We start from the raw sequence: 27,407 nt of genomic DNA on the forward strand, positions 1-27,407 counted from the left end.
TAAACTCATGAAGATGAGAAAAAGTCAACAAAAAATGCTGAAAACTCAAAAGGCCAGAGTGCCTCTTCTCCTCCAAGTGATCACAACACCTCTCCAGCAAGGGCACAGAACTGGGATGAGGCTGAAATGCATGACGTGACAGAAGTAGGCTTCAGAAGGTGGGTAATAATGAACTTTGCTGAGCTAAAGGAGCATGTTCTAACCCAATGCAAGGAAGATAAAAACCATGACAAAAATTACAGGAGTTGCTAATCAGAATAACCAGTTTAGAGAGTGTATTAGGGTTCCCTAGAGGGACAGAACTAATAGGATATATATACATACATAAAACTAGTAGGATATATATATATTCAGAACTATAGGATATATATGTCAGAACTAATAGGATATATATAGACTAGGATATAGACAGAACTAATATATATATATAATAATAGAATTTTATATATATATGATATTATAGGATATATATAGGGGAGTTTATTAAGTATTAACTTAGATGATCACAAGTTCCCACAATAGGCTATCTGCAAGCTTGAGGAGCAAGGAGAGCCAGTCCGATTCCCAAAGCTAAAGAACTTGAAGTCTGATGTTTGAGGGCAGAAAGCATCCAGCACAAGAGACGGATGTAGGCTGGTAGGCTAGGCCGACCTTGCCTTTTCATGTTTTTCTGCCTGCTTTATGTTCACTGGCAGCTGATTAGATTGTACCCACTAGATTAAGGGTGGGTCTGTGTTCTCCAGCCCACAAACTCAAATGTTAATCTCCTTTGACAACACCCTCACAGACACACCCAAGATCAATACTCTACATACTTCAATCCAATCAAGTTGACACTCAGTATTAACCATCACAGAGAAGAACATACATGACCTGATGGAGCTGAAAAACACAACACGAGAACTACACAATGCAACCACAAGTATGGAACAAGCAGAGGAAAGAATTTCAGAGCTTGAAGGCTATCTTGCTGAAATAAAGACAGGCAGACAAGATAAGAGAAAAAAGAATAAAAAGGAACAAACAAAACCTCCCAGAACTATAGGATTATGTAAAAAGACCAAACCTATGACTGATTGGGGTACCTGAAAGAGACGGGAAGAACGGAGGAACCAAGTTGGAAAACATACCTCAGGATATCATCCAGAATAACTTTCCCAACCTAGAAATACAGGCCAATGTTCAAATTGAAGAAATCCAGAGAACCCCAGTAAGATACTCCATGAGAAGATCAACCCCCAAACACATAATCATCACATTCTTCAAGGTAAAAATGAAGGAAGAAATGTTAAGGGAAGCCAGAGTGAAAGATCAGGTCACCTACAAAGGGAAGCCCATTGGAATAATAGCAGACCTCTCAGCATAAACCCTACAAGTCGGAAAAGATTGGAGGGGTCAGTATTCACATTCTCAAAAAAATTTCCACCTCAGAATTTCATATCTGGCCAAACTGAGCTTTGTTAAGTGAAGGAGAAATAAAATCCTTTTCAGACAAGCAAATGCTGAGGAAATTCATTACCACCAGGCCTGTCTTGCAAGAGCTCCTGAAGGAAGCACTAAATATGGAAAGAACAAACTGTTACCAGACACTACAAAAACACACTGAAGTACACAGACTAATGACACTATGAAGCAACTACATCAACAAGCCTGCAAAATAACCCCTAGCATCATGATGACAGGATCAAATTCACACATAACAATATTAACCTTAAGTGTAAGTGGGATAAATGCCCCAATTAAATGACACAGAATGGCAAGCTGGATAAGGAGTCAAGACCCATTGGTGTGCTATATTCAAGAGAGTCATCTCACATGCAAAGACACACATAGGCTCAAAATAAAGGGATGGAGGAAAATCTACCAAGCAAATGGAAAGCGGAAAAAGCAGGAGTTGCAATCCTAGTTTCTGACAAAACAGACTTTAAGGGAACAAAGATCAAATAAGACAAAGAAGAGCATTACATGACAAAGGTTTCAATTCAACAAGAAGAGCTAACTATCCTAAATATATGTGCCCAGCACAGGAGCACCCAGATTCATAAAACAAGGTCTTGGAGACCTACGAAGAAACTTAGACTCCCACACAATAATAGTGGGAGACTTTAACACCCCACTGTTAATATTTGACAGATCATTGAGACAGAAAATTAACAAAGATATTCAGGACTTCAACTGAGCTCTGGATCAAGTCAGCCTGATAGATATCTACATAACTCTCCACCCACTCCCAAAAACAGAATATACATTCTTATTGGTGCCACATGGCACTTACTCTAAAATCAATCACATAATTGTAAGTAAAACACTCCTCAGCAAATGCAAAAGAACCAAAATCAAAACAAGCAGTCTCTCAGACCACAGTGCAATCAAATTTGAACTCAAACTTAAGAAACTCACTCAAAATTACACAACTACATGAAAATTGAACAACTTGGTCCTGAATTACTCCTGGGTAAATAATGAAATTAAGGCAGAATCAAGAAATTTTTTGAAACCAATGGGAACAGAGAGACAATATACCAGAATCTCTGGAACATAACTAAAGTAGTGTGAAGAGGGAAATTTACAGCACTAAATGTCCACATAAAAAAACTAGAGAGATCTCAAATTGACATCCTAACATCACAACTAAAATAACTAGAGAAACAAGAGCAAGGAAACCCCAAAGCTAGCATAAGACAAGAAATAACCAAGATCAGAGCAGAACTGAAGGAGATATAGACAAGAAGAACTTTAAAAAAAAAAATCAATGAATCCAGAAGCTGGTTTTCTGAAAAAATTAATGAAATACACGGACTACTAGATGGACTAGAAAAGAAGAAAAGAGAGAAGAATCAAATAGACACTATAAAAAAGATAAAGGGGATATCGCCACAGACCCCACAGAAATACAAGCAAACATCAAAGAATACTACAAACACTTCTATGCAAACAAACTAGAAAATCAAGAAGAAATGGATAAGTTCCTGGACATACGCACCCTCATAAGACCGAACAAGGAAATAGTTAAATCTGTGAATAGACAAATAACAAGTTCTGAAGTTGAGACAGTAACGAAGCCTACCAACCAAAAATAGTCCAAGACCAGATGGATTTACAACTGAATTCTACCAGAGGTACGAAGAGGAGCTGGTACCATTTCTTCCAAAACTATTCCAAACAATTGAAATGGAGAGACTTCTCCCTAACTCATTTTATGAGGCCAGCATCATCCTGATGCCAAAACCTGGTGGAAATACAAAAGAAAAAAAAAACCTTCAGGCCAGTATCACTGATGAACATCACTGCAAAAATCCTCAGTAAAATACTGGCAAACCAAATTCAGCAGCACATCAAAAAGCTTAGCCACCACAATCAAGTTCATCCCTGGGATGCAAGGCTGGTTCAATATACACAAATCAATAAATGTAATTCATGACATAAACAGAACTAAAGACAAAAACTACATGATTATCTCAATATACACAGAAAAGGCCTTCAATAAAATTCAGCATTCCTTCATGTTAAAAACTCTCCATAAACTAGGTATTGATGGAGCATACCTCAAAATAATAAGAGTAGTTTATGACAAACCCACAGCCAATATTATACTGAGTGGGCAAGAGCTGGAAGCAAAATCAGCACAAGACAAGGATGCCCTATCTCAACACTCCAATTCAACATAGTATTGGAAGTTCTGGCCAGAGCAATCAGGCAAGAGAAACAAATAAAAAGTATTCAAATAGAAAGAGTGGAAGTCAAACTGTCTCTGTTTACAGATGGCATGATCCTATATCTAGAAAACCCCATTGTCTCTGCCCCAAAGCTTCTAAAGTTGATAAGCCACTTCAGCAAAGTCTCAAGATACAAAATCAATGTGTAAAATTATAAACATTCCTATACACGAACAATAGACAAGGAAAAAGCAAAATCATGCATGAATTCCCATTAACAACTGCTATAAAGGAAACAAAATACCTAAGAATATAGCTAACAAGGGAAGTGAAGGACCGCTTCAAGGAGAACTACAAACCACTGCTCAAGGACATCAGAGAGGACACAAACAAATGGAAAAACATTCCATGTTCGTAATAGGAAGAATCAATATCATGAAAATGACTATACTGCCCAAAGTAATTTATAGATTCAATGCTATTCCTATTAAATTACCATTGACATTCTTCACAGAATTAGAAAAAAAACTACTTTAAAATTCATATGGCACCAAAAAGAGCCTGTATAGCCAAGACAATCTTAATCAAAAAGAAAAAAGCTGGAAGCATCATGCTACCTGACTTCAACTATACTACAAGACCATGTTAACCAAAACAGCATGGTACTGGCACAAAAACAGACACATAGACCAATGGAACAGAATAAAGAACTCAGAAATAATACTGTGTGTCTACAACCATCTGAGCTTTGATGAACCTGATAAAAACAAGCAATGGGGAAAGGATTGCCTACTTAATAAATGACGCTGGGATGCTAGTCATATGCAGAAAATGGAAACTGAACCCCTTCCTTACATCTTATACAAAAATTAACTCAAAATGCATTAAAGACTTAAATATAAAACTCCAAACTATAAAAACCCTAGAAGAAATTCCAGGCTGTGTCATTCAGGATGTAGGCATGGGCAAAGATTTCATGATGAAAATGTCAAAAGCAATTGCAAACAAAAGAAAAAATCGACAAATGGGATCTAATTAAACTAAAGAGCTCTGCACAGCACCAACAACAAACCTATCATCAGAGTGAACAGACAACCTACAGAATAGGAGAAAATTTTTGCAATCTATTCATTTGATGTAGGTCTAGTATTCAGAATCTACAAGAAACTTAAACAAATTTACAAGAAAAAAACAAAAAACTCTATCAAAAAGTGGGCAAAGGACATAAACAAACATTTCTCAAAATAAGATATTTATGTGGCCCACAAACATATGAAAAAAAAAAAAGCTGAACATCACTGTTCACTAGAGAAATGCAAATCAATACTACAATGAGATACCACCTCATGCCAGTCAGAATGGTGATTATTAAAAAGTCAAGAAACAACAGATACTGGCAAGGCCATGGAGAAATAGAAACACTTTCACATTGTTGGTGGAAATGTAAATTAGCTCAACCACTGTGGAAGACAGTGTGGTGATTCTTCAAGGATCTAGAACCAGAAATACCATTTGACCCAGCAATCCCATTACTGGGCATATACCCAAGGAATATAAATCATTATATTATAAAGATGCATGCATGCCTATGTTCACTGCAGGACTATTCACAATAGCAAAGATTGATTTCATGTCAACCCAAATGCATGTCAATGATAGACTGGATAAAGAAAATGTTGTACATATAAACCATGGAATACTATGCAGCCATAAACAGGAAGGAGACCATGTCCTTTGCAGGGACATAGATGGAGCTGGAAGCCATTATCTTCAGCAAGCTAATGCAGGAACAGAAAACCAAGCACCAAAGTACCACATGTTTTCACTTGTAAGTGGGAGCTGAACAATGAGAACACATGGACACATAGAGAACAACACACACTGGGGCCTGCTGAGGAGAGATAGGGGAGGGAGAGCATCAGGAAAAATCGCTGGGCTTAATACCTGGGTGATGGGTTGATAGGTGGATGCATGCTGGGCTTAATACCTGGGTGATGGGTTGACAGGTGGAGCAAACCACCATGGCACACATTTACCTATGTAACAAACCTGCAGGTCCTGCACATGAATCCCGGAACTTAAAATAAAATAAAATAAAAATGAACAAACAACGTAAATGGACATTTCTCCAGAGAAGTTATCCAGATGGCCAATAAGCACATGGAAAGATTCTCAACATCATTATTTCTGAGGGAAATGCAAATCAAAACTGCAACGAGATACCACCTCACATCTTCTAGAACAGCTATATACAAAAGAAAAAAAAAAAAAGGAAAATAACCACTGTTGACAAGGATATGGAGAGATTGGAACCCTCATACATTGCTGGTGGGAATGTAAAATGGTACAACCCACAGTGGAAAACAATTTTGGGGTTCTTTAAAAAGTTAAACATAGATTTACTACATGATCACAGTTCCCTTCTCAGGTATATACCTAAAAGTACTGAAAACAGATATTCAAAGACTTGAACATGAATATTCACAGCATCACTATTCATAGTAGTCAAAAGGTATAAAAAACCCAAATGTCAATCAATGGATTAATGGCCATGCAAAATGTAATATGTGCATACAGTGGAATTTAGCCATGCAAGGGAATGAAATGCTGATACATGCTACAACATGGATGAACCTGGAAAGTATATTAAATGAAAGAAGCTAGACATCAGACATCACATTTTATATGATTCCATTTGTATAACAGATATAGAACAGGTAAGTCTATAAAGAGAGAAAGAGCACATCTGTGTTTGCCAGGGGAGAGGTAGTTGGGTAATGGGAAGTAACTGTTTAGTGTGTGTATTAGTCCATTCTCACGCTGCTAATAAAGACATACCCGAGACTGGTTTATTTATAAAGGAAAGAGGTTTAATTGACTCAGTTCTTCATGGTTGCCTAGACCTCAGGAAACTTACAATCATGGCAGAAGAGGAAGCAAACATGTCCTTCTTCACATGGTGGCAGCAAGAAGAAGTACCAAGTAAAATTTTAAAATTTTCAAAGGAAATAAAAAAAGGCATCAAATGTGTGAGTAAGGCATAAGACTGTGGAGACCGATCATGCACAGTAGCTCACACCTGTAATCCTAGCACTTTAGGAGGCCGAGGTGGGCTGATCTCCTGAGGTTGGGAGTTTAAGACCAGCCTGACTAACATGGAGAAATCCCATCTCTACTAAAAATACAAAATTAGCAACTCATGGTGGTGCATGCCTGTAATCTCAGCTACTTGGGAGGCTGAGGCAGGAGAATCTCTTGAACCCAGGAGGCAGAGGTTGCGGTGAGTTGAAATTGTGCCACTGCACTCCAGTCTGGGCAACAAGAGCAAAACTCCATCTCAAAAAAAAAAAAAAAAAAAAAAGAAAGAAAGAAAAAAACAAGAAAGAAAAAAGAAAGAAAGAAAGGAAAAAAAGCCCAATACTGTAGAAAATACTGTACTTATTTAAGTTACAAAACTGAAGTTTGGAGTATTTCCCCAAATCTACAAATAGTAATTGAGAGAGTCAGTGTTAATATCCTGGTCTATATGTCTCAAAGCATGTATTTTCTTATAATATATATACAATACTTGACCCAGCTGCATTGGTCTGCTTGGGCTGCCATAAGAAAATATAATAGACTGGGTGACTTAAACAACAAAACATTATTTTTTCATGATTCTGGAGGCTGGGAAGTCCAAGATCAAGGTGCTGACTAATTCTGTTTTTTATGAGGGCTCTCTTCCTGGCCTGCTGATGGCCCCCTTCTTGCTGCATTTTATACTGGGGATTAGAGTTTTGACATATGAATTTAGGGAGGACATATTTCAATCCATAGCATCATCCTTCCACATTGTTTAAATTCCTGAAAGTTAGTTATAAACCTGATGATTGAATTCACTCTAATTCTCATATTTAAATGGAAAATTTGGTACAAATTATTCCTTACTTTCCACACCAAATTCCTTTGCAACCCATGTTTTCCCTGCTGTGTGTCAGGAAGCTAACCCCTACTGAATCTTTTTACTGACCGATTACAGATGGTATTTTGCCACAAGATGCACTGGCAGGAGTTGACTGAGCTGCAAGGGAGGAAAGCCAGTCTTTTTCTTCTCTGCTGCCCTGTAGCTTCAGCACCACATCTTGGGCAGCTGCTACTTTTCTCCAAAACTACAGCTCCAACTTAGCAGCCCCTCCTCTGTGCTTCCAGTTCTCACTGGGTTCTGTTAACATTATTTCTTCTCATTGTCCCTTCAGCCCAAGAGGTTGTAATGTTGCTAGTCCCTGGGTAAATTATTTATTTGTTCCTAAAACTCTGCCTACACCTTTTTAGAGTCCTATCATTAACATATCTTCACTTAAACCATATTAAGGGTGAATCCCATTTCTTACTGGGACCCAGGACCTAACAGGCCTTGCTTACATATTGCATTTAAATTAAATCTCAGATTTATGGTACTTACATGCCATTCTACATTTGTATTTCAGAAAATATATATGTACATAGGCATCCATTCATTTAGGGAGAGAAAAATGAAAAGGATAAAGATGTCAGAAGGAATGAAAGAGGCCTTGCAAAACGACATAAAGAAATTCTCCCTTATGCCTTGAGAGAAACCTCACATTGCCAAAGGGTCTCTGGCAAAGAAGCCATACAGGAAAAAATGCCCCTTTGTCTCCTTATGCATAAATTGAACATCATTACCCAATGAATGTTCATTACCCAATGAACATCAATACCCATTACTGTCCATTCCTTCAATGGAAAGGTTATAAGAGGGGATTGTTCTTTTTCTTTATGATTGTTTTTTCATTTTTTTCCTTTTGGAGTGAGAATAATTAGACATTTTCAATACTTTAGTTTAAAATAGGTCATTTCCCTTTCACATTGTCAGAAAAGTCTTACTTCCCTAAATTGGGTGATTGGGGTGTATTTAGGGAGTTCCTCTACGCAGTGTAGCTGAGTTTCAAAATCAGTGTCCTTCTCGGTGTTTGAAATGTATGGTGGAAATCTTTGGGGATTGTTTTGTAAATGCAGAGCGAGGTCAGGTGAAGCCCAAAGGCAGTAGGCCAGAGTGGGCCCCGGGAATACGTCCAGCAGAGAAGCAGTTCAAATGGACAATGAGCAGGTGCAGGCAGGTTCGGATGCTGCGATAGAAAGGTCAAGAAAGGGGATCTGAAGAGAGGAGAAAAAGGACAGAGAAGGAACTTTTCTATGGGGGCAGGCCTTGTAGTTGGCTCTAACAATCTGAGAGAAAGTCTTTTTTCACATAGTAGACAAATTCACCAAGAGTATAGGAAGATGCCTAAGGAGGAACGGCTCGGGACTTCTGCTAATTCATTGAAAGTATATTTATGCATTCATGTAACATAGGTAGATTATATCCTTAAATTCTCCAGTGGTATTTTAGATGTCCCAACAACGTGTGCCACTGTGAAAGGCCAAAGTCAGAGAGAACAGTGAGTCAGGGAGGGAGGAAATTGTTTTTCACTGAGATAAGATTTTTGTCCCCTGGGTCTTTAAGGGGGTGATTACTCAAAAGCAAAGCCAAATTTAATAGCAGGGACTTCCAGGGTAGAGCGTTCCAACCCTGGCTTGTTCTCTATTAAACACCTTGAAAATTAAAAGCATGACTTTGCCACTTGGTATTCCCAATGCCCAGAACAAATGTCGTCCTCTAATAGGTAAACAGTGGATGCTTGCTGACTGATTGCAAAAACACTCACATGTCTGACTCCTTCAGTCCTCATACTCCTGGACGCACCTTAGCAGTCATGGACACAAGGAGACTGGGGCTTGCCTGGACCACCCACCTGGCCTGGGCTGTGCCAGCCGCTCTGCTCCAGTGTGTGGTTGCTCAAGTTTAGCTACAAGGCCATACAAGAGTCCTTCCAGGAGGAGGATGGGGCGAACTTTCCAGCTAGGGTTTGACCTAAGGAAAGATTTCAAAACTTGCCCCTGCAATGCTTTAACAGCATTAAAGTCAAATGGAGGCTTTTCATACAGTGAAATCCACAGTAGCTCTCTGTGGTATGCAGGGCTACCAGCCAGATAGACCTGAAAGCAGGCGCTTGCCTTGCTCTCTCTCTGCCACAGAACGATGATACAGGGATAACAAAGGGAAATACCAGGGAATGTCAAGTCAAACAAATCGTAGCTCTTCTCTGGCGGCTTCTTTGACCTTGTTCTGAGGTAAGTCACACCAGCAGGAGGGGCATTCAGGATAAGCATGTTTGTCATTTGAGGCTTCTATCTGCTCCAAAGGGAACTCTAAATCTTCCTTATGAAGGCACTGACATTTAGTTTGGCACATTTTCAGATACTAGAAAAAGAACCATGACTTGACAAAAAAAAAAAAAAGTTTAGTTAATATAAAGCAGAAGAGGCAATTATTTCAAGCCATTTAGAGAATAATTTGAACATAAATGTGGAAATATAGAAGTTTTTAGGTACTGGGATTTCTTTTTTTTTTTTTTTCCTGTCAGTGAACACCAAAGGAAGATAATTACAAGTTTTTCAAGTCTTCTAAAATTGAGTAAGTTTTCTCTCTTTTTTTCCTTTGCAGTATCCAGGGATTTTGTTTGTTTGTTTATTGCCACATATGGTTTCTGTTTCAAGGTCTAAGAGCATCATATCAAGCTTTATCACATCTGAAGCTGAAGGGAGTAGTTCTTGCAGACAATCTGTAGCATCCACTTAAAAATAGATAGAAGTCTTCAGTTTGGCACGTGTTTATCTGATGAACCTCACTGTATATGTTCCACGTTTCAGTTCAATCTCATCTGAGAGAGCAGACCTATCTGTTGATTTGATGGGGGCTTTATACTCTTTTATGTGACAAAATAATCCAGAGATTCTCACAATTTAAGTGTAAGGGATCCAGAAAGACTGAGATACAAAACATTTTCCAAAATAGATGTGCAGTTTGTACTTGTTGATATACTTGCTGAGTATTTTGCTTTCTTCTTTGTTTTCAAAGGGACACCTAATTCTACATTCCCACCCTTTTCTTTCTTCTCCAACTTGTACATTCTGTAACTTCTATTGTCTTGACATTTTGAGGCAATGTTCCATCCCTCCAAGTCTGTGATATCATTTTACTCAGAAAAGCTAGCTCATGAATGAAATCAGAAGAGGAAAGTTCATTTTTGTAATTCCAGCAATGAGACATCTTCAACATTCATTACCACCCAAGTATCAGTTATTTGAAAGCAGATTTTTAAAAAAGGCCTGGTGTCAGAAACATTAGTATGTCATGCCCAAATCATACGGAGTCTCTTGAACTCAAAGGGGAAAGAAAAGGCAGCCTGCTTTTAGACCTTCTGCTTTCCTTATTAACTTTGACCTTAGCTATTTCTCAATCAGCTGCTTACACATCCATTTTATACACTAGAGGTGTAGAAAATTTCATAAGCAAAGCAACCAGCATAAAAATGACTTTTTAAAGAAAGTTCAGTAACCTCCATATAGATCGAATATGACATGTTCAAGTCACTGACTTCATTTATGAAATGCACTTCCCTGATGTGTTAAATAACTCTTCCTCCTAAGTGCAAAGGCTTTGTGTGGCTCCTCCTGCCCCCCTCTCTTCCCATCTCCATGATTTATGATGTTATCCTGACAGGCTTCATATGTCTAGGGCCCATTAGGTAGGAAGGTAGTTTAGCCTCTGGGTGAGTCCTGCAGTCATCCCGGGGTGAGTATTACTGTTTGGCAGTCTCCCTGTAAGTTTATGGAGGAACAACAAAAAAGAGAATCTCCTGGAATAGAGGTTTTAGGGAGAGATGGCCCCTGCTTGTGAAATAAGTTTTGGAGCTTTGTTTCTGGGTAAACCTTTTTTTTTTTTTTTTTTTTTTGAGATGGAGTTTTACTCTTGTTGCCCAGGCTGGAGTGCAGTGGCGCAATCTCGGCTCACTGCAACGTCTGCCTCCTGAGTTCAAGCAATTCTCCTGCCTCAGCCTCCTGAGTAGCTGGGATTACAGGCACCCACCACCATGCCTGGCTAATTTTTTTGTGTGTTTTTAGTAGAGACGGGGTTTCATCGTGTTGGGCAGGCTGCTCTCGAACTCCTGACCTCAGGCGATCCACCCGCCTCGACCTCCCAAAGTGCAAGGAATCCAGGTGTGAGCCACCACACCCAGCCAACTTTTATTATTATTATTTTTATTGTATAAATCCACAACGTTCTCTTTTTAAACAGAATGTTGAACTGGGGAAAAGACATTAAGAAACTGGCTCAACTGTCTGAAAAAGATTTGGGAAAAACGTGGAGCTGCCTAAGTTGTAAATTGGGGCCACTTGTGAGAACCCCGAGGACTGAAAAGTACATCTTGAATTAAAATATGGTCTTGTGCCTGTGAATCAGTAAAGGATGTTTATAGATGTGAGATGTTCTAATGTTGTCTGGAAACAGCTGCTGATCTTGGATGAGTATCAGGTGTGTGTGTGTAAAACAGACCTCCACACACAGAGAACACTGAAGCTGCTAGGGTGGATCAACTGTAAGTTAAGTATCTGAATAATTCAAGGTGACTATCTTTTCTAAACTTCTTTCCTGTAGAGTTTGATGTCTGAGAATACTTGGGAGCACTACCACCACTTCTCTGAGAATTGTTACTTTTAGGACTGATATTTAAGATGGAAATACTCAGATAGATAAAGATTTAGTCTGCAAGTATTTTGCATGAATTCCTTTAAAATGGGGTTGCAAATGTTTTAGTCTTTTCTCTTTCCTTTGGTTGGATTTTATTACTAGATCAAGAGCTGCCAACAGCTAGGCCCAGTGAAATGTGGAAATCACTCATGTCTTCCTACTTTGTAATAGGGTGAGGTTTCTGAATACCTTTTAGTTGAAGGAATAATAACAGTGCTTAAAACATAAAAATACTAGTTACTGATTGTTACCTGTCCCACGGCCTAGTTGCTAACACATTGTCATGATGAAAGAGCTCAGATCAAATCTAAATTTTGTGTTAGAAGTCCATTGCTGTATTAATCATCTGAAATAAAAATGTCACAGTTATGATTCTTTGGAAACTGCTGCACTTAACTTCCAAACTGTTGCTTTTTAAAAGGCTAATTCGGGGTTGGGTACATTAATGTCAATGTCCTATAAAACTGCCAGCTAAAAAAATGTCAGCAGAGACATTTTTTCTAGCCGATGTCAGCACAAAAGGCTGCCTCAGTTGTTTCATCTCCAAACAGCTGCATGCTTTCATTGACATTTGGTGACCTTTCTTTGTGCACCCGGCCTAACCTCTTAGGTTATTTCCTGGCCTCCCTTCTGTGACCTTTGACCAAGGCCAACCTTTAGCTGGAGAATGTGACATTTTGTTCTCCTCTGGCTGACATGTGATGCTCTCATTATTCAAAGGTATGTGAAAATAATGACCCCGAGTGACCTTTGAGTTTCCTTTCATTTATTGGTTGTTTTTGGTGCTTGTTCAGCGTGTACTCGCCTAGGTGAAGGGGGGTGAAAGTGACGATTGGGGTAGCCTTAGATGGCCCATATCTCATTTTATTTCATTTCTAATCTCTTTCCTTCCAGACATGCTACTTTACTGTTTATGACTCAACCTGATTGTTTTCTGTATACTGATCAAGGGACAAATTTGACCTGTGAAAAATGGGTCTTTTCGAAATTTAAGAAATTTGGTTTAGTGAGTGAAGCTGGTTATTTGTTTCTATCTTCTTCCTACCACAGACATGTCTGCATTTCTGAATATTATTTTCCATCTGGTAATGGTAACTCTTTTATATTTGAAAAATGAATAACATATAGAATGGTTGTAATATGTGACAAAATAAATAACTAAAAAGTTTGTCATTCATGTTTTATTTATATAATTCAGTTGGATATTTGAAAGAGTTCCTGTCTAAAAAATAATTTGCATGTTTTATCACATATTTATAATAAACTTGGTTATACTTATAGATTTAATGCTATATTAATTTAAATATGTATGTATATTAATATAGAAATGTGTACAGTGGGTACTAACTATGAAGAAGGAAAAGTAAATTTAAGCACTGATAAAATAATTGTCACAAATTGCTTAAGTTAGATTTGGCATTTCAGGAACAAATTAGAGGACATTTATCCATAAGAATGTAGAGATATTTAAAATTATATTTCTCTCAAAGTATTTCACTAATTTGTGACATCTGAGACAAAGCATATTTCCATTTAAAAAATAATAAAGCAAGGAATTATCATGCTGCTTATATAACATATATCTGCATGTATTTTGCTCCTGTCAATTCTCTTCTCTAAGGTATTTACCTCTAGAATAGATCCAGCTGCTGTGGAAAATTGAAGATAAGAGTTTAGATTGCTTGGCCAAAATGTAAGCGTGGTCATTAACTCTGGGATTTCGTAACTTTCCAAGGCAAGCTGTTTAGGTGCTGATGATGAGTGACTAGAGAATTATTATAAGTACAGTAACAATTACAGTCTTTAGCAAAACACAGGGCCCTCTATCTGGACACATTCAGATAAAAAAAAAAAGGCCATCATTCCTGAATTATGGTATCCTCTAATTTAATATCCAAATGCTAGAAGAAAAACTATAATTACACCATTTTACCAAACTGTTATTTATTTTTTAGTACAGTAAAAAATAAGACCTTTAATCCCATGACACATTTTCTACTTATGATTCAGTCCAGTGGTTAAGCCTGATTTAAGAAACTTTGACACAGACACAGTGCATTACTTCCCTACAAAAGACCTAAGATAAAACTATCCCTTCTCATTTCTGAATTCATGTGATTAATTTCAAGAAGGACACAAGAGAGGTAGGTGCTTTAAGAAGCAGGTTGTCTCAAGCCTGAACAATACCTGACAATCAACCATCCCTGATGCAGGGTGCCATTTTTCTGGAGAAAGCATGCTTTTATTTCTAATTTGCAAAAGGGTGGCATATGGGCTCTGCATTCAACAAATATCTGATAGTTACTTTATAGAGACAAAATCTACTAGACACATGGAGATAATATGAATCAGACATGGGTCTGGCCTTCAAGAAAGATGCAATCTGGTAGAAGAAAAAATCTTTATAACACACTGAAACTTCTAAGTACCACAAGAAAAAAAAAATTCCTATAGTTCCATAAATAATAAAGAACTCCAACTTAAATCAACATGTTTTGCCTATTTTTATAGCTCTATTTAAGGCATTCTAAAATTCCATTCATAGATAAGTTTTTGAGGTATCCATAAAATTCATTTCTCATGTCGTTGTCCTTGTGGCTAATTAGTGTATATTGCTTTACCATCTACCAATCATGCAAGCAAACTTTACAAATAATTAGATTTAGACCCATTAACTACTCTAGGATGAAAGTTGAAGCTAATGTCAAAGCCGAATTTCATATTTCTCAAAAAACAACAATACATTTAAACTCCAAGATACGAGTTTTGTTTTTGTTTTTGTTTTTCATTTTTGTTTTTTTTTGAGACGGAGTCTCGCTCTGTCACCCAGGCTGGAGTGCTGTGGCGCTATATCTGCTCACTGCAAACTCTGCCTCCCGGGTTCACACGACTCTCCCGCCTCAGCCTCACCGAGTAGCTGGGACTACAGGTGCCCATTACCACGCCCGGCTAATTTTTTCTATCTTTAGCAGAGATGGGGTTTCGCCGTGTTAGCCAGGATGGTCTCAATCTCCTGACCTCGTGATCCACCCGCCTCAGTTTCCCAAAGTGCTGGGATTACAGGCGTGAGCCACCGCGCCGTTTTTTGGCTACAAAACCAACTGGAGACATAATAATTAGAGTATGAGATTAAACTCATTTAATCAATGTAACCAAGAACACAAAGAAAAAAAAAGTAGGGTACTTACGGAATGGCTACATGTGTACTCCCAAGTTTTATCAATAAACACATTCTGCATGAACATTTGCTTCATACAAACTTTTCTTCTCTGCCTAATACTGAAAATTTAGTCTTTTATTCTTTTTTCTTTTTGCAACCAATGATATGCTTCAAAGACTTAGAAGGAAACCTCAAAAATGTCTCCGAAATGTTTCTCGTGATTCGCTGTGTGCAGACATGATCTCTCAGAGTTGTAATGGCTACTTCGTTTCCATTCAAATAGGTTTAATCCAATAAAGGAGGAAGTTTAAAATATTTCATGGGTCCGGTACTGAACTGAAGGGAGGGTATTGCACTAATTAATAAACAGACATGTATGCAGAGTAGATGTGCTGCCAGGGTAAAAATAGTCAATGAAAGGAAGCTTTAACAGGAAAACAACAAAAGCAAATAATTGATCAATATTTTAATAACTACATACCTTACATTGGAGGGAATATCTTCATTCTGTTATTTTGTAGGGTTTTAAAAATAAATTATTAGCTTTAAAATGTTTGAAGTTTCCCATTTAGAAATCCGTGGTGCATTTTTATCTCCTTTATTCATTTGTTATTTCTTTATTTTTAGAAGCAACATTAGAAACTTGTTTTTGCGCTTAGCTCACTTTGTTCTCTGTAAAGATTCTAACTTGTTGGGCATTTAATCACTATTAAAGGCAAATGTTTTCACTTGTTCAAAAAAATTTTCACTTAATAATAAAATATGACTTGCCACATAAATGTCACCCTTCATGGACAAAGTGCTTTAAAGTGATAACGGGTAACCAAGTTATAAATGTTTAAAAATCATGTCTGGCAGGAGGCGTAAGTTTCCCTCCCCAAATCCCAATAACCTAAAATTGAAGAGAGCCAAGGCCTGTTTCCTGCTTTGTGATACTGCCTTATTGTCATTTAGTCGTCTTTAACCACAAAGGCACCATGCTCCATGTGGTAGATTCCTAAACAGTCATAAATCTACCTCTTGACCAAGTATGGTTTTTCAGCATGTGTTTTGTTAAGCAACAGAAATGTGCACACAAGAACAGTAGGAAAGAATTACTCATATCTGGGTTCCCCTAATGGAATCCCCAGGTCTTTTGATACCTAAGGCTCCAAACATGGCCATGGTTTCTAGATTAGTATAAATTCCAAAAGTAGCACACCAAACTCTAAGAGCAAAAAAGATGTAGAAAAACTCAGTGTTGTGCAGTTTTTTAAAAGTGAATGTTTCATGGGTTGTCTGATTATATATGACAAAGTAAATTTCTCTATGGTTCTTTGTATAACTACAACTTTGTCTCCTTTTCACCTCCAGAGTGAGACATATTGTAGTTCTGGCTGATTTCACTGAAATTTCCTGTTGCTCCTCGAGAAGGAGTCTAGATATCACCAATACTTTTGTGCCATTATTAATTTAAAGGCACATATACTCCTGTTATCTCCTGGAATGAGGATTTATTTTTATTTTTTTTAACCTAAATCTAATTAAGAGGAACAAATAGATTAATTTTCTAGACCATTTCTAGTCAAAACGACAGTCTCAGAAGCTATCAAAATTCACTGTATTTTTAATAGTTCTCTTTATTTTAAAATGAGTAAGAACATATTTTGAGTATCAGATTTTTGTCCTCTCATATCCAACTGATTACTTATTTTATTGGTATGAGTGAGCATGTATTCCCTTAAGAGTGAATTTTGAAATATTATTTTTAAAATTAACAGTAAAATTATTTTGATACTATACTGGAGGTTTTTGTTCCCAAAGATCAATAAATTACTCTGTAGGACATAATAACTCAGTGTGTATTCTCAAATGAAATTGAAATACCTTCCATATACATAAAATCTGCAAAGGAATTTATTTCAGTAGGATAATAGTTAATTTATAGTGTTAAGTTCAAAAAGGCAGAAGAAGATAACAACCCAATTTAGGTAAAGATGTAGCACATATAAGCTGAAGGAAAATAAATGTCAAATAGAAAACCATATCTGAAATTCAGATCATATTTAGATGCACAAAAAACTGTTAAGAGCAGTAGGGGGTGATTGTATTCCAATTAAATTTCCTTTACTCGCATCAACCAGTCTTGGCTTGAAAGTCAATCATATGATTTACTGGGCTCTTGAAACAGTAGAAAGGGGGCAGCCCATGAAAAGGAGAGGGAACTGATAACATAACATTTCTAAGAAGGCCATGAATTACAAAGTTTGGGCTTGGGGTGGAGTTGGGGTAGGTTAAAAGAAAGTCATTAAAAATAATAATAAAAAAATACAATTCGTTCTTTTTGTGTAAGTGATATCATTCACCGGCAATTTTTTTCTTTTCTGAAAAAAGGGAAAAGCCAGATAAAATATTGTAAGTTTTATGCAATCCTTCAAGAGACTATAACCAGAAATTAGAGCTTTCCTAAGGCTTGGAGTTGTTTGTCAGGGGTTTCCTGTGAACAGGATCAGGGTGGGCGCAACAGGGCATGCATTTATTGCAGTCCAGCACAAATGTCAATATATATTTTTTGGTTATGGGAAACTCAAAGAAGTTGTCTGCATCAAACTGCCTCTGGGTTTAATTTTGAGGAAATAGTACTGTTACTAGCTAGGTGAACTTGGAGAAGTAAGAAAGCATCACAAACGTGGGCCTGGAAAAGAAGTAGGTTTTGCTTTGTGCTTTTTTTCAAAACCCAAAGGGCAACACATAATCTGAAGAAGATTATAAACTGGAGACTTGGGGACAGGTCTAATGAGTTATTTATTGTTCCCAAAGGCCCTTGACATGTATACGGGATTGGACTACTACCAGCTTTATAAAACCACGGTAGCTTATAGTTGACTCTGTAAATATTGAAAAGCGCACAGCAGACTCATATGTCCACAGATTCTTGGGAAATTTTGGGTTGCTGTGGTGTCTTTAATTTCCTCTTCAATATGATGACTAACAAAAGCCATATAAATTGTTTTGACAGACATTTCAGATACTAGGAATCTTTTATTGTAAACTCTTCTATAATTTTCTTTGGAGTTTCTTGTACTCAGGAAAATCACAAAAAAGAAGACGACTAAATATCTTTATTATAGTGGCATTGTCACAGCCTTAGGTGACTTCCAATGTATTTGTTTATGCAATAATATTTTTTGATATTTTAAAAGTGTTGGTCTTAAAAATATTTCTATCATATTGGAACATAAGATGACATTAGGGACAGAGATAGTTATAAAGAAATCACTAGGAGTTATGCTGTAAATATGTATATAAGATCTTTTCATAATGCAGATTACATAAATTTGAATTGACTTATAAGAATATTGATTATTGATCTGTTAAACTATTAGAGCCATTAGGGCCTTTTGTGTAAACAACTATTTTTAAAATGCATGTAGCTTTATAATAAAAATTCTTATGAAAAACACTTATGGTCTTTTGCATGCTGAATAGCCACTTTTTAACATTAAATGTCTTGGCCAAAAATGCGTTTTAAAATTAAGAATCATTTGAATTGTACAACCACAAAAAAAAAAAAAAAAAAAAAGCCCTCCTGGAATTACTCAGCATGCACCTCAGCACTATATTACTTTAAAATGGTCAAGCCACCTGTTTTAAATCCCTGTAAACGGCCGTGCACGGTGGCTCACGCCTGTAATCCCAGCACTTTGGGAGGTCAAGACAGGCGGATCACGAGGTCAGGAGATCGAGACCATCCTGGCCAACACCGTGAAACCCTGTCTCTACTAAAAATACAAAAAATGTTAGTCGGGCATGGTGGCAGACGCCTGTAGTCCCAGCTACTCGGGAGGCTGAGGCAGGAGAATGGCCTGAACCTGGGAAGCAGAGCTTGCAGTGAGCTGAGATTGTGCCACTGCACTCCAGCCTGGGTGACTGAGCGAGATTCTGTCTCAAAAAAAAAAAAAAAAAAAATTCTTGTAAACATGTCTTACATATTTTTAAAGCCATTTTATGCTTTACTGAGTACAGTATATACTCTGCCAAAAAATACCTATATATACTTTTTATTGTAGTACTAATTCCTATTTTTGAACATTTAGAATTCTCAAGAAGCCCTATGTAATGATAGCTGTATTCATAAAAACACATCATAGAAATATATCATCGCTGAAATGAAATGTGTTTAGTCTATGGATGAAAACTGAGCCTCCTTCTTTGTAGCTCTTTGTGACACCTCATCTTGGTGTAACAGAAAAAACTAGAAAGTGAACTTCCATTTACAAAATTTTGAATAAGGTCTATTAATGAATTAATGACATATCTTTGCCTAGACTGTAAGCTCCTTGAGGACAGGAACTACAGCTTATTTATTTTTAAGTACCAGCAATATTCTGCTTGATAAATTGGTGGTGAATGCATGTATATAAAAGGAAGAAAATCGTTTTTCTATCCAAAGGAAAGGATTTTAGGTATCAGAAAGAAAACATATCTTTTCAAGGAAAGATATTACATAGAATGTGTCTTAGAATCATAGAATTTCGGAGTTGGAAGATATTCCTCAAAGTAAAAGTCATTGCATATACACACTCAATGCCACATTCATTCAACTTTTATACATTAGAAAAGTTTGGAGATTCCCTTTTTTTTAAGCTTGATTCTTTTGGGCTAGTCAACAGAAAATGAAACCCCAACGTATGGCACTTTTGCATGCTGAGCACTTTGTATTAAAGGAAGTTGGAAGGACTTAGAAGCTGCCCCAGAATTGAAGTTTCTCTGGCTTTCCCTTGGTTTCTCCTGCCCTGCCTTAGTTTCTCCCTCCAAGCACAGGCAGGAATTCTCTCTGAAGTTTTCTTATCTGACTGAAGGAAGTTCTTCCAAAAAACACAGTTGCCTTCCCCTCACTAACCAGGGAATGTTAATCATGGGAAAAGAAACTAAGACCATGACCACACCCACCCAAACAGGCTTTTTATCTATTCCTATGAGGACTATTACCCAGAGACTTTATCTCCATAATAAGACAACCTTTGTTCACAATGCAGTGCTGCCCCTTACCCTTCTGTAAATTGTAACCATGTACCCCAGAGCCCAGAGGAAAATTATCCCAGGCTGTTGTCTGTTCTTCAGACCCATTAATCTCCTCTAAAAATCATTTTCTCTTCTATTACAATTGCCTATATCTACCACTTTCCTCTTTCCTATAAAGAGGACATTTAATCTTCAACCTTCTAGCCCTTGAGTTTTATACCTTATGTGACTCCCATGCACTTATAAATTATAAGTTTGTTTAACTTTTCTCCCGTTAATCTTTCTATTGCCAATTTATTTTGGTAGATTCAATTATTGAACTTGCAGAGGAAAAGTTTGAACTTCCCTCCAATTTTCTCCCTCTCTACCAATTTGCTACTTTTCATCTTTCAGTGTAAAGGAAATAGCTCTCTCCTTTTATTGTTTACCTTATTTGGCACAATGTACATAGATAATTTTTACGATTAATATTACTTGGGCATTGAAAGGGAAATTGTTTCTCTAAACCTTTTGCCTCACTTGATTCGAGCACTATGTTAATGAGGACAGAGCAATGCATTTTCGCTCTGTAGCCACTCTTTGGCCTCTTAACCTTTTTCAGTGTTCTCAATGAGAGGTCAGGAGAGAATAGAAGAATCTAGCACCACTGAAAAAGCAAGTCACTGTGTAGCCCTACTCCCAGCACTTCATATACATTACTGTTTTACAGGGAAAACAGTATGATAATAATTTCTTGCAGTTCAGTCCTGAGCACTGTGGTACTACTATTATGGGATGCATAATGTCAGATTTGAGGTATACCACCTCTCCATCCTGGTTTCCATTCAATAAATGTTGATGAATACACAGAATGTTAAGGGTGGGGAATTACTATTATAAAATAATCCTAAATCATCACAAATATATCCATATAGGACAATTTCAACAGGCCAATACCCCAAGTTTCAACATGTTTTTAATGTCAGGTGAACTCCAAAAGATGCTTACCTTTCTTTGAAGCCAAGATAAATACCTGGTATTTTGTAAATGTTTGCACTGGTATGAGAGTCTTGCTAGAATTTAAACCAGCCCTGGGCCCCCAGCTGGCACAAACATGGGGGTGAGAAGCATGGCTGAGGCAAGCTTACTCACCACCAATTCTTCTCAGGTCACTGAGCTCCATAATTACTGAAGAATCAATATTCAGTGCCAATTGTCAGGGCCTCTCTTGAGATTCCTTGGCCACGTGCTATTTTAATGCCATTTCTCTTTACCACCTGCTTTACATAGAACCTGATGCTTTTGTTGTCGTTGCTGTTGCTTTTGTTGTTGTTGTCTTTATCAGAGCATCATTTTGTTTCACGTGATTGTACGCTATAAATAATTTTAAACCTATAAGTATCTGAAGTATATTAGATGCTTAATAGAAAACGGGATCTATAACACTAGAAAGAATATCACTGAGTAAGAGCCCAATAGATAGGAATTGCCCTTTAAAAAAGGAATCTAATAGACAAACACAAAGCATTGCTGCACAGTAGCCCAAAGTAATTTCTTAGCCCAGTGGACTTCAGTAAGACAAACGCATCTCAAAAATCATATCCAAGAGGCCGTATGTGTTGGGGACTGGAATCTAAAAGGTAAGTCTCGTTTACACCTAGTAGGCCCTACTGGTACAGCTAGACCAGGGTTTACAGTTGGACTTCGTTGAGATTGTCCAGAACCCAGGCAGTCCCACTTCTTGAATGTTTCAAATTATCAGCAGGTCTAAAAGGATTTTTGAAATAAGTGTTTGCCTGTTGTTAAATAATACTATACTAAATACTCACTCGCTTTTTCTTCCTAAAATTTCACAGCCACGCTGGGAAATAAGCAAGCAGGATTCATTATCCCCACCTGAGTGATGAAGAAATAAGATTTAGAGGGATTAGAGAAATCTTGTGTTTGTGTTTTTCCCACACTAGTAAACCATTATTCCTGTCTACACATGTATAGCAACGAGTTCACTCCCAGCACTAGAGCTCTATTCTGTTTACAAGTGAAGCCCAAATAACTCTTCGGAGGCAGAGGCACTATTTTGCACATTAAAAACACACACCTGTCTGTGCTGGCAAAGTCCTTCCACTTCTCTGCATGCTTGCATGAGAAGAGGCAAAAGGGAAGAACTCAGAGGAGACGGTGTTCTGTCCTTACTAGTTGGAGGGCTCTGCCTAGGCCACTTCACTTCTTGGAACCTTGGTCTTCTCATCTGTAAAGTGAGGAGATAGCTGATATGGTTTGGATGTTTGTCCCCTCCAAATCTCATGTAGAAATGTGATCCCCAGTGTTAGAGGTGGGGCCTAGCGGGAGGTATTTGGATCATGGAGGTGGATCCCTCATGAATGACTTGCTGCCCTCCCCACAGCAATGAGTGAGTTCTCACTCTATTACTTTACTCAAGAGCTGATTGTTTAAAGCATCCTGGCACCTCCTCCTCTCTCTTGCTGGATGACACACCTGCTCCCTCTTCATCTTCTGCCATAAGTAAAAGCTACCTGGGACTTCACCAGAAGCCAAGCTAATGCTGGTGCCATGCATATATTGCCTGCAGAACCATGAGCTAAATAAACCTCTTTTCTTCATAAATTAACCAGTTTCAGGTATTCCTTTATAGCAACGCAAAACACACTAACGTAGTGGCCCCACACTGAGGAGTGGCATTGGTTGATGCCCCCACACACCCAAATGCCCCATACTCTTTGGCTGCTGTACCTAATGCCTTCTTGTTCCTTTAAAAACTTTCTTCTGGGAAAGAAAGGAAGCTGTTTCACCAAAGAAATTGATAGTGGGTACCAGCTTAAAGGGTTACTCCTCAGAAATGTTTGCATTAAAATTAATATCTGGAAGGTGATATTTTAGTAGCCATCATCAATATGCATATGGTAAGGAAGAACATTTTTGTGGAGTAACATGGGAGGTGTGTTGGTCACCTAGATGTGCCACTCAGATCCCCCTGTAGGGAGAGATGTGGTGCCCAGCTTTAGGGCATGTGGTCAACAGACAGCCTCCAACCAGTGTCCCCTCAAGGGGTGGCCCCAGCTACAGAGTGCAGCTTACCTTTCCCAAGGTCCCACCCACTCCAGGGCACCTACATCCAATGAAAAGCAAAGGTGTGTGCGAGGGAACAACAAGACCCTGCTTCATGGGGAAACCTGACAGGTAATTCCCTCTTCAGAGCTCCCTTTTGGGATATCTAGGACTTTGGTTCACCTTTAATATTGTAGGTCAGTTTCTATCCTACCTACCAATAATGGAAGCCCAGGTGGAACTGGGGGAAGGGGGAACTGGGAAGAGGAGCTGTAGAGAAAGACAAGGCATCTCACTGTCTGTTTTCTAAAACTTCATTTAACGCAGAAGAATGGGGAAACACACGTACAAAGGACCACAGTAAGAAACAGAAAAAGCAGGAAAACAAGGAATCATGGATGTTTTCTCAGGAAAGTACCTAATTGTGGAGGTCCCAAGAGACAATGATGTCGTAATGGCTGAGATTCTTCCTGGAGGACTTTGGGAAGTGTCAAGCTCAGAATAGTATCTGGCTCACTTCCTGTCCTCTCGTTTCTGTTTAGGACTCTCCTGAGGAAGGTGCTCAGTTCCACTGAATGAAGTAGTACATTTATGGCCACAGTCTTGACTTCAAAATGACTTCCAGATTTCAGTTTTTCTGTAGATCCTTTCAGGAAACTGCAGGCTATGCTTGACTTTCTGCCACCATACACACAACTATCACACCAAAAACATGTAACTTACGTCAGGCCAAGGTTAATAACAGGAAAATTTGATTTCTTAGGTTTTTACAGAGGACATCATGCTATCTGTTCTTGTTTAAGAGCCACAGAACATGAAATGGTACAGTAAAAGGAGTGGTTGATGTCAGTGGCTAAGCCCTGGATGGCCCACAGAAAGGTCAGTTCTTGGTGTCAAAAGTCACAGAGATGCCACATGGCCTCTTAATGAATGCAGGGTGGAGTATTACCCTTAAGAAATACTGGCCATCAGAACAAAGGGAGTTTACTATTGTGCAAATTATTACTGTTTAAGGGATGACTCAATTTGGTGATTATACTAGTATCACCCAAAAATGGAGCTTTTGAGTTTGCTCCAGATTTTGATAAATTGATTCTTACTGAAAAGGACTAAAATCTCTATGTCAGCGTTCAGGGTCTTAACACATTATCTTCTTATCTACAGGCAGCTTAAACCGGTATCTTAAGTGAAGGGCTGGAAGCCAGGAATTTTGAGACTGGGTATAGCCTAGCAGAAAAAGCATGGGTAACAGGGCACTATTTAAAATCTCTGTTTGAAAGATGTGAAAATCTTGATTTTGAAAATCTTGAATCTCTCTTTGCCAGCTAGCCAGCTCTGAACTTGGAGGCACTTCTAAGATCCTTCTGAGCCCCACTTTCTGAATCTGCAAAAGAGGCACAATCATTCTTGCTTTGCAGAATTATTGTGAAGTTTACATTAGATCCTATATGCTATGCACAGGATGTGTGAGGTTTACAAAAAGCCTTTTCCTACAGCTTCTTGGTGAGGTAGGATGAGTTCATATTGCACAAGAGTCCATTTTCTGAATCTCACTTACCCTTCTTATGAGAAATTAATAATTAAAAGATTGTGACATTTTTATCATTATGACATAGCAGAAAAATACTTAACAATTGAAGTAAAATGGCATTCATCATCGACCTCGTTTTGAGAGGGTAGACTCACAAATAGAACTTCTTTTCTTGCTTATGATATTCATGTAGCTATATTCATATCTTTAAGAATCATGACTTATCTTTTATCTTTAGGTATATATTTCATGCTTTATTTTTTCAAATATAAATACAGTTAATATGCAATCTTCTTTTGCCTTTGAATTTCACTTCCAAAGACATGTTTCTATTTCCCAATATTTGCCTATTATCTATAATAAAATTCACCATCCTCTTAAAAATGTGTTGTGTCAATGTGCAACCCCAGTATACTTGAGTCTCTGACACACACCCTCTGAGCAGAGCGGTAAGAGTTGCACCGTGAAGCTCTCTTCTTTGTGGCACCCATTCAGAGTATACGTAGACCAAAAGACAACCCTTGTCTCACTTTCATTATGATTTCCCAATAAGCCTCCTGAAAAGCTTCTACAGTTAAACTGACTATGCATGAAATATAATTTATGAACTTGAACAAACACATTTTTAACGTTTTGCAGCTGAGATGATATGTCATGTAAAGTGTTATCATCTCCTTTCAAAAATGATCGCCCGGTTATAAACCCATTATCAAGATACTAACTAAGACCAAAATCTTTACTGGCTTTGGAGTTAAACTTGGGTTCAAGTATTTATCCCACAATAAACTGTTTGTACAAATTTGGGAAAATTGTTTGCCTTTTTTGAGCCTCAGCTTCCTCATCTGTTAAGATTGGGTTAGTAATGATACTACTTCATGAGGACATCATGAGATGATGAGAGAAAGCACATAGGGCATGTAGTAGAGCCTCCACACATAGGAGTTGGTCAATTCACAACTCCAGTTATTACCAGTTTTCTCTTCTTTACAACTGGATGATCATACCACTATAATAGGGTTAATATAAGGACAAAATGGCGGGTAATGCATGGTGCTATGAAGATGCACAGGAGAGTACCTCTCCCGAAGAGAAGGCTTTCTAGAGAAATTCTGTCTCATCTGAAACTTGAAAGATGTATAGTGTTAGCCAAGCCAAGAAGGTGTCTTAAAAGAAATGATCAAGCTTGCATAGAATATTCTGTATGGTTTTATCATACCAGTGATGGCATCTCTTGTCATATACATGCATTTAGGTCATAAACTACATTTTATTTAGCATTGAACATCTCCAGCATCCCCCTGCCTTTATAGGAATAAGCAACAAAAGATAAATTGAACTACACTGAAATTAAAAGCTTTTGTGCTGCAAATGATACTATCAAGAAAGTGAAACGATAACCCATAGAATGGGAAAATATTTGTAACAAGGGCGAACCTTGAAAACATTAAGCTAAGTGAAAGGAACAAATTACCAAAGATTACATATTGTGTGACTTCATTTCTATGGAAGTTCATAATAGACATATCTATAGTGACAGAATGTTGATTGGGGTAACTAGGGCTGGCATGGTGGAAGAGGGAAAATCAGATTAACTGCTAATAAATAGGGGTTCTTTGGGGGAGTGATGAAAAGTTCTAAACCTAGATGACAACGATGGTTACAGAACTCTCAGAATTCATTAAAACCATTCAAATTGGTAAATTTTATGGTATGTAAATTGTTTCAATGAAGAGTATTAGAAAAACGAAAACCATACAGGGGTCTATGCACCATTGTCAGAAGATGATGGAAATTCCAAAGCTCATTGCATTTCTGAGGTATTTTTGAAACTACAGATATTCTAAAAAAAATGCATGTATAATTGTATTTGAAACATCCCGATGTAGAAAACAAACTACTTTTCAACTTAAGTGAAACTAGATTGAGATAAACTCAAAATAAAGTTAAGTCTGTCCAAGTGATTTGATACCACTACAAAATTATTTGACATTCACTATTTATCAGGTTAAATTTTTGTAGCCTCTTCTGAATTGCTCTCTAGGCATGTGGGATTGTGGAACTATTACTCTGGCTAATATTTAAGTATTAAGGCATAATGTCTAGCAGATACAGTAATAGACAGTATCTGATTTATCTGTTTTTGATCTGATAGTAATAGATATACTTTCATTAACATAATAAAATAATTTCACAATTATTTTAATGCACCAGCTAGACACAGAAAATAACTTTGATTTTGTGTCTAGTGCCCATTTTCCCACTTAAACGTGGCCTGCAAACTTGTCTTTTCCTACTGCTTGGGTTAAATCTCAAGAATTCACACAATAAAAATTCATCCAGTCACTCTGAGTTACAAATAAGATCTCATTTTATCAACTG

At 37.6% G+C, this 27,407-nt stretch overlaps 1 long non-coding RNA gene across 1 annotated transcript in view; it reads left to right on the forward strand.

The window, feature by feature from the left end:
- The window catches only part of LOC126949666 (uncharacterized), a 102,008-nt gene extending 88,966 nt beyond the window's left edge, over positions 1-13,042 (forward strand). The window contains exons 3-4 of the long non-coding RNA XR_007723867.1: positions 12,391-12,460; positions 12,899-13,042. This is a non-coding gene — a long non-coding RNA (uncharacterized LOC126949666). The remainder of the gene's footprint in view (positions 1-12,390; positions 12,461-12,898) is intronic.
- The last annotated feature ends 14,365 nt before the right edge of the window (positions 13,043-27,407 follow it).

This window comes from Macaca thibetana, chromosome 3 (genome assembly GCF_024542745.1).
Source record: "Macaca thibetana thibetana isolate TM-01 chromosome 3, ASM2454274v1, whole genome shotgun sequence".
NCBI lineage: Eukaryota > Metazoa > Chordata > Mammalia > Primates > Cercopithecidae > Macaca > Macaca thibetana.